We start from the raw sequence: 7,522 nt of genomic DNA, 5'->3' as shown, positions 1-7,522 counted from the left end.
CGGGGTCGGGTTACTGAGAGTCTGCAGACGCTCTCCTTATGGAAAGCGGGTGGGGGGCTCTTGGCAGTTTGGAGCTAGGAAAGAGAAGGCTTTTGGACCTAGGGAACAGAGCAGAGTCGGCAGTCACTGTGCCTCTCCATGGAGCCGGAAAGGCCTCCTAAAGAAGGTGGGATTTGGGATGTGGGAAGGTGGGGTGAGGAGCAGAGCATTCCGGGGTGGGGGCAGCCAGGCTGCCCCTGCGGCTGCCTGGTCTTAGGGTACGTGGAGCCCGTCCTTCCTACCCTAAGTGACTATCTGGTGCGGTTAGTTTTGGGTCGTAGCACATTAATACGCTGTCTGTGGAGCTGTTGAATTGCTCCAACCATTCTGGGGAAAAAAATGGAATTATGCCGAGAAAGTGAATAAAGTGTCCAAACTGTTTGACCCCAGAGATTCCCAAGGAGATCAAAATAAAAAAAGAAGGGATATGTGTGTGTGTTTGTGTGTGTATAAAACCGCTTATATGCAATACTTTCTATAGTAGCAAAGCATTGTAAACAAATTAGATTTCTAGTGATTGGAGAATGGCTAAATAAATTGTGTTGCATATTGCTGTGCTATAAGAAATGATGGATATAAAGAATATGGAGAAGAATTGGAAGGCATATATGAAGTGAGAAGAATGAATGAATGTATGAAAATACATTTATTATGTAACTACTTAATTAAGAGGCAGCTAGGTGTAGAGGTCAATAGAATCCTAGACCTGGAGTCAGGAAGTCTCTGATTCAAATCTGGCCACAGACCCATTAGCTTTGTGATCTTGGGTAAGTCACTTAACTTCTGTGTGCCTCAGTTTCCTCAACTTTCCTTCAAGGGTTGTTGTGAAGATAAAATGAGATTATATTTGAAAAGAGCTTGGCAAACCTTAAAACAATATATAAATGCTAGCTATTAATCAGTAAGCATTGATTAAGTGCCTACTAAGTGCCATTCACTGTGCTAAGCGCTGGACTGAAGCTGAGAGATGGAGTGTCTTGTTTGTGCAACAATCAGGAGGCCAATGTCTCTGGATTGAAGAATACACATCAGGGAGTAAGGTATAAAAAGACTGGAAAGGTAGGAGGAGGCTAGGTTATGAGGGGCTTTGAATACCAAACAGAACATTTTCTATTTGATCCTAGAGGTATAAGGACTCATTATTACTATGTACCACGCACTATGCTAGGATATATAAATATATGTATGCATATACACAAATATATATATACATATACAGACATATGTATGTATTGTAAACGACTGTTAAAGGGTCCCCTGAACTTGTCTTTTTGAGTTGCTGTATTTTCCAGAAACGTTGGACCTAGAGCATGCAGGAAGCCCTGAATGTGTCAAGGACGAACCCCACCCAAGCTGACATAATTTGTTGTTTGCATCTCAAACTGGACTCCTGTGTGTCTTTGGGAGTCAAGACAGGCACCGGACAGTCCATTCTAGGCTTGTGCATTTTGTAGATAAGGAGACCATTATACCTTCATGGTCTAGCAGTTTCCAAGGGAAAAGAATATGGCTTTTGCTGTCACCTTGCCCCTCTCCTTTGGATCCCCACACAAAATCTGGCCTTTTCCCATCTTTATTGTACCTTTGCCCTCCCATGTCATGCCCCTAGTTGATTTCAATAGTTCCTTCCAACTCTGAAAATCTGTGATTCTATTTCTGTACTTTCATAGGGAATAGATTTAGTTCCTTATCAGACATAATGGGCATGACCTTTGCACTGAAGCTGATGCCAGGGAAATTCAGTATATGGCATGTGGCCATGAACTTGCTTCATTATCATGGTCCTGGCTAAAGTTTCTGATAGCTTTTGGTTTATAGGTACCTTGGACATTTTGATTGGGCAGCTAGGTGGCGCAGTGGATAGAATGCCTGACCTGAAGTCAGGAAGACTCAGCTTTCTGAGTTCAAATCTGACCTCAAACACTACTGTATGACCCTGAGCAAATCACTTACCTTTATTTGCCTTAGTTTCCTCATCTGTAAAATGAACTGGAGAAGGAAATGGCAAACCATTCTAGTACCTTTGTCAAGAAAACCCCAAAAGGGGTCACGAGGAATTGGACAGGAATGAAAAAACAACTGAATAACAACAACAATAAACATTTTGATTGTTAACTTCACTAGTAATATATACTGCCTCACAGGGTAATGACTTTAGCATTAACTGGGCCACTTTTTATCCACTTCTATTACAAGACCTTGGGAAGAAGGTTGTATTATAGGTCTGGTTCAGATGAAAAATTGTTCCATGCCAACGTTTATGTCTTTGAACCATAGACATGAGGCCATACGTGAGGGTACAATAATTGAAATACTTCAGAAGATCTATGTTATTCTTTCTGCTGATGTACATCTCATCTTCTTTACTCCTTGAGTTTCTGTAGTCAAAAAAGAATTCATTATCTGATTGTAAAAATTCTGGTAGTAGATATAAGCGCCTCAAGGACCTGGATTATCTCATATTTGTTTTTATGTCCCTAGCTCCTAGCACAGTGCCTGACACAAGGTAGAGAGAGAGATATAAAAAAAAATAAGATATTTATTAAGTTTATTTTGTTGTTGTTAGTTGTTTTAGTCGCGTCCGACTCTTTGTGACCCCATTTAGGGTTTTCTTGGCATAGATACTGAAATGGTTTGCCCTTTCCTTCTCCAGTTCATTTTATAGATGAGGAAACTGAGGCAAACAGGGTTAAGTGACTTGCCTAGGGTGACGTAGTTAATAAGTGTCTGAGGCTGGATTTGAACTCAGGGCTTCCTGACTCTCAGTCTGGTGCTCTATCCATTGTGCCCTCTAGCTGCAGTAAGGGCATACTATGTGTCAGGTATCATGGTGAACACTTGGAATACAATTACAAGCAAAAAAGACAGTCTCCACATTCAAGGATTTTAAATCCTAGTAGGGCAAACAACTCATAAAAAGGGAGCTGGAAGGTGGGAGGAGGTGAAAAGTCTAGTGAGTGAAGGAGTGGAGTCGGGAGAAGAGTGAGCATGGATGGCCTGGACATCTCATGAAATCGTGATCCTGACCATAGACTTAGGAGTCAGAGAAAAGAGCCTCAGGGGTAGAGGCATCCCCAGGATGCAAAGGCTGCTAGGGAGAGGAGAAAATTCTGGAGAGTAGAAATGGAGTGAAGAAAGAAGAAGTAGTGCATAATTCATGCTTATTGATTGATTGGTGACACTGAACCTCCCTAAACTGGTAGAATGAACCTCAACACTATGGGTACATAGTCCATCATTGGGCTTGTACCCATAGCATTTCCAACTTGGTTTTATCTGCCAGAGGGGATAGCCTTCAAGAGCCTAAGGTCAGCCTTATGCCATGATGGTGTTAAGGGGTCCCCTGAACTTGTCTTCTTGAGTTGCCATATTTCCCAGAGACACTAGATCCAGAGTATGCAAGAGGCCCTGATCGTGTCAAGGATGAAGTCCACTTTGAGCTAATATAATGTGTTGTTTCATCCCAAGCTGTACTCCCCGTGTGTCCTTGGGAGTTGAGTGGGATGCTGAAATAGTGAAGCCGCCTCAGGGAAGGATAGGACTTGGCCTTGCTGAGACAACATTCCTAGAGTTCCCAGAAACTGCCTTGCTAAAAGAAACAGAATGTTCCTCAAGATTACAGAGTACATCAGGCAATGTCCCTGAAAGTATCTTGTTTGTCCAGACTTGGCGGCTCTCCGCTCCTTTTATCTTACTTTCCTTCTGAACCAACAGTTCCTTGTTTTGTGCCTTTTTGAAACCTTGTGGCTGGGGAAAAGTTTCCGCAATTACTGTGAGCTCTGAAGCCCAGCCAATGGGAAGAGGAGCTAGTGGGTGGGTGGGGGTTCCGCGTTAGGGTCTACATAAACTGGCTTTGAGCTGCATTCCCTTGCACACCCTGGCTGGAGCCATCTTGAGCAATGCTGGGTGTGTCTTTCTTGTGAGAAAGCCAGTAAACAAACTATTCTTTTTTGCTAACATCTCTGAGTCTCCGATTCGTTGGTGAGGGTCTCTGTACCCCACACAGGGTCAAGACAGGCATCAGTCAATCTGTACACAATTTATCAGTCTATATAGCTGGGACCCTTACAGATAAGCAGGCCATCATATCTTCATAGTTTAGCAGTTCCCAAGGGAAAAGAATGTGCTTTTGCCATCTTATTCATGATTTCTCCTCCCCTTTGGGAGGAATTAGTCCTTTCCCAATCCCCACTGCTCTTTTCCTCCTGCTATGCCACTCCCATGTGGGAGGGGATTGTTCTTTCTCTTCCCTTCTTTGTTGTAATCTCATAAATATGCAAGCTTCTGTTTGGATTGTGAACTCTTTGCACTTGCATAGGGTTCCATGTTGCATGTTTATTTGTCTTGTAATAAACCCAGCTTTTTTCACATATGTTTCATGAAGTTGTGATTTCCTGTTGACAATGGGACATTAGAATAAGACTTTAGTAGAATATGACTGCTACTACTAATACTTTTTTAATAATTATAACTTATTGAATGATTTTGCATCTATTATCTCACTCAATCCTCATAATAATCTTGTAAGGTATGGATCACTATTATCGTTTTACAGATGATGAAACAGACTAAGTTAGGTAATTTGTCCAAGGTTAAAAAATTAATGAACCACAGAAAGTGACATTTAAAACAGTTTTTAATGATGAAGTCATTATAAACATTGAAAGTTGACTTGCCTCAGACAAACTCAGCATGTTGGTGAGAACCTTTGTCAATGCCCCATTTGCATCATTGTTTAAATCTATTTTGGTTGCTGGTTAGCAGATGGGAAAATGTCACACTAAAGGAAAGCATTTCCAAATTATCATTGTTTTTGAGGATGGCCAATGACTCAGCAACAAAAGATTTTAAATGGTGTTTGTGTAGGAGGAAACAGTCATGATTGGGGCTCAGATGGGCAGGCAAGCAAAGCCAGATGGGGGATATCCAGTACCTAGAGAAAAGACACACAGGAGTAGGACAAATGATTGGCAGTGATATATGTTCAAGTAAGCAGGCATTTGGTCTCATGCCCTCTAACTGTGAGTGCTCCTCAGGGCTCTGTTCTGAGTCCTCTTCTTTTCTTTCTCTGTTTTCTCTGATAATCTGATCAGCTTTCATGGGTTTAATTATCTCTCTGCAGATGATGCACCTGTCTACATATCCAGCCCCATTATCTCATCTGAGCTTCAGCCTTTCATCACCAACTGCCTACAGACATTTCAACTTCTGTGTCCTACAGACATCTTAAATTAAAAGTGTCAGAACTCATTTTTTTTTCCCCTCTAAAATCTCTTCTTCTTCCAAACTTCCCTATTCCACCCTCCAGTCTCTTAGGTTTATAACTAAAGTGCCAGGCTTGACTCCTTACTCTCCTTTGCACATGTCCAGTCAGTTACTAAATTTTATTATTTTTGTCATCCACAGTTTCTTGATCTCCTCTCACTTAGACTGTTGTTGTTTGTCCTTTGTTTTTGAACAAAACCAGTGACATCATGGGTGATGTCTTAACTTATACGTAAATTGGATTTAAGTGAGACACAGTTGCACAAAGTCGTCAACCTCACTCTCTTCCTGACCCACTGAAATACAGTGGTAGGACAAAAGTCAAGACTACTGGCGATGACCCAGGATACAGTGGATGACCTTTGCATCTTTGATGCCTGACCATGCTCTCATCTGCCCATTTTGCCAGGGAAAATCTTCACATGCTTGGGGTAAACATCCTCTAACTCACTGACAGGTTTGAGGTCTGTTAGTTACCCTCAACCTGGTTTAACTGTCTTTCACAGCAGTTTTTACCAGGGTTTGGCCGCTACATGCTACAGCTTCTTGGAGCCATGGGTGAGAAATCAAGTGGACACCAAAGGTGGATGAGCAGCCCTGAGAAGGGCTCAACAAGCACTCACACCAGAATTTCTCCTGAACACCCCATGTACCCCAGTTCCCTCATTGATCTTACCGCCTCAAGTTTCTCCCTTCTCCAATCCATTTTCCACAAAGTAACCAAAATGATTTTCATTAAGGACAACTGTCACCTTGTCACTCTTCTCAATAAACTCCAGTCACTCCCTATTGCCTCTAGGATAAAATATAAACTCCTCATTTTGGGCTTCTCAAGCTCTTCACAACTTTGTGCCAACCTGTCTTTCCAGCCTCGTTATATGTTACTCCCCTTCCTATACTTTTTGATTAGACTGGCCCTCTCACTGTTACTCCATGTCCTGTCAATTGCCCATTCCTAGTATGTACTCCTTCCTAATTTCTGCTTCATAGAGTCCTCATTTTTCTTCAAGATACAGCCCAAGTACCACCTCCCCTATGAAATCTTTTGTAATGCCCCCAAATGCTACTATCTTCCTTTCTGATGACTGCTATTTATTTTGTACTTATTCCTTATATATTTATTATGTACACACATACACATACACATACATACACACTGTCTCCCCCACTGTACCTTCCTTGAGAGTACATATTGTTTCACTTTTTGTATTCCTGGTACCTAACACAGTGCCTGGTATATAATACAGCCTTGATAAATCCTTGTGGACCCTTCGACATAGGAAGCTAGGCAGAGGTCCTGAAGAGCGGGCATTTGACGTCAGAGAAGTACACTAGGAGCAACTGAGGACCCAGCTAGGGAGATTAGGGTGTAGGGACAGATTCTAATCATTAGCATCCAGAAGTGGCATTGGCTGCATTGAGGTAATGAGTGCCCCCCATTGGAGGTCTGCAAGCAAAGCCTTTTTAGGTATATTGTGGGAGAGATTCTTGTCAAGTTGTAAGTTGGACTCCATGACCTCTGAGGTCCCTTCTGAGAGATAGAATGAAAGTGTTTTTATCCATAAATTTGGAGCAAACAGCTAGAAAAGTAACTAAGTAAAACGGGATAGAGCTGGTCTTATCTTGTTTTGCTGTTAGGAGTCAGTTAAGTAGAACAAAGGTTAAGCTTTGTTTAGCATGGGCATGAACATAGGCTCATGAACGTTAACTTCTCCACCCTGGGCAGGGCTAAGATGCCATTTTCTGAACATGTGATGTTATGTAGAAGGAGGAGGAGACATATCAAGGGGTAGATGTGTAATAGGCATACCGGAAAGTTGTACAGTCCGGAGTACTCAGCCAATGAGGAAACAGAGGAGGGACTTTGTGGCCGGGAGTAGAGATAAATAGTGAACTCTTGCTTTGGTACGGTGTGTCCTATTCCATAGGACCCCTGCAGTTGCAATTGTGTGATAAACTGGGCTTTTAACTTCATCCCTCCTGAGTCCAAATGAGTTATTTCTCCCAAGTCTAAGAGGAGAGCCTGTGTTTAGGTGATTCTGGTGGACTTTGAGAGTAAGAGTCAGAGGAGCCGCAGGAAGAAGCCCAACTTGGAATGAGATCAGAATGGGCCACCAACAAGTCTGCCTTGAAACCAGGGGGGGGCAGGAAGAAGCCCAACTTGGAATGAGATCAGAAAGGGCCACCAACAAGTCTGCCTTGAAACCGGGGGGAGGAG

The sequence above is a fragment of the Vombatus ursinus genome, unplaced genomic scaffold (assembly GCF_900497805.2).
Source record: "Vombatus ursinus unplaced genomic scaffold, bare-nosed wombat genome assembly UNPS02000749.1, whole genome shotgun sequence".
In the NCBI taxonomy this organism is placed as follows: Eukaryota; Metazoa; Chordata; class Mammalia; order Diprotodontia; family Vombatidae; genus Vombatus; species Vombatus ursinus.
Note: the sequence above shows the minus strand (reverse complement) of the source record.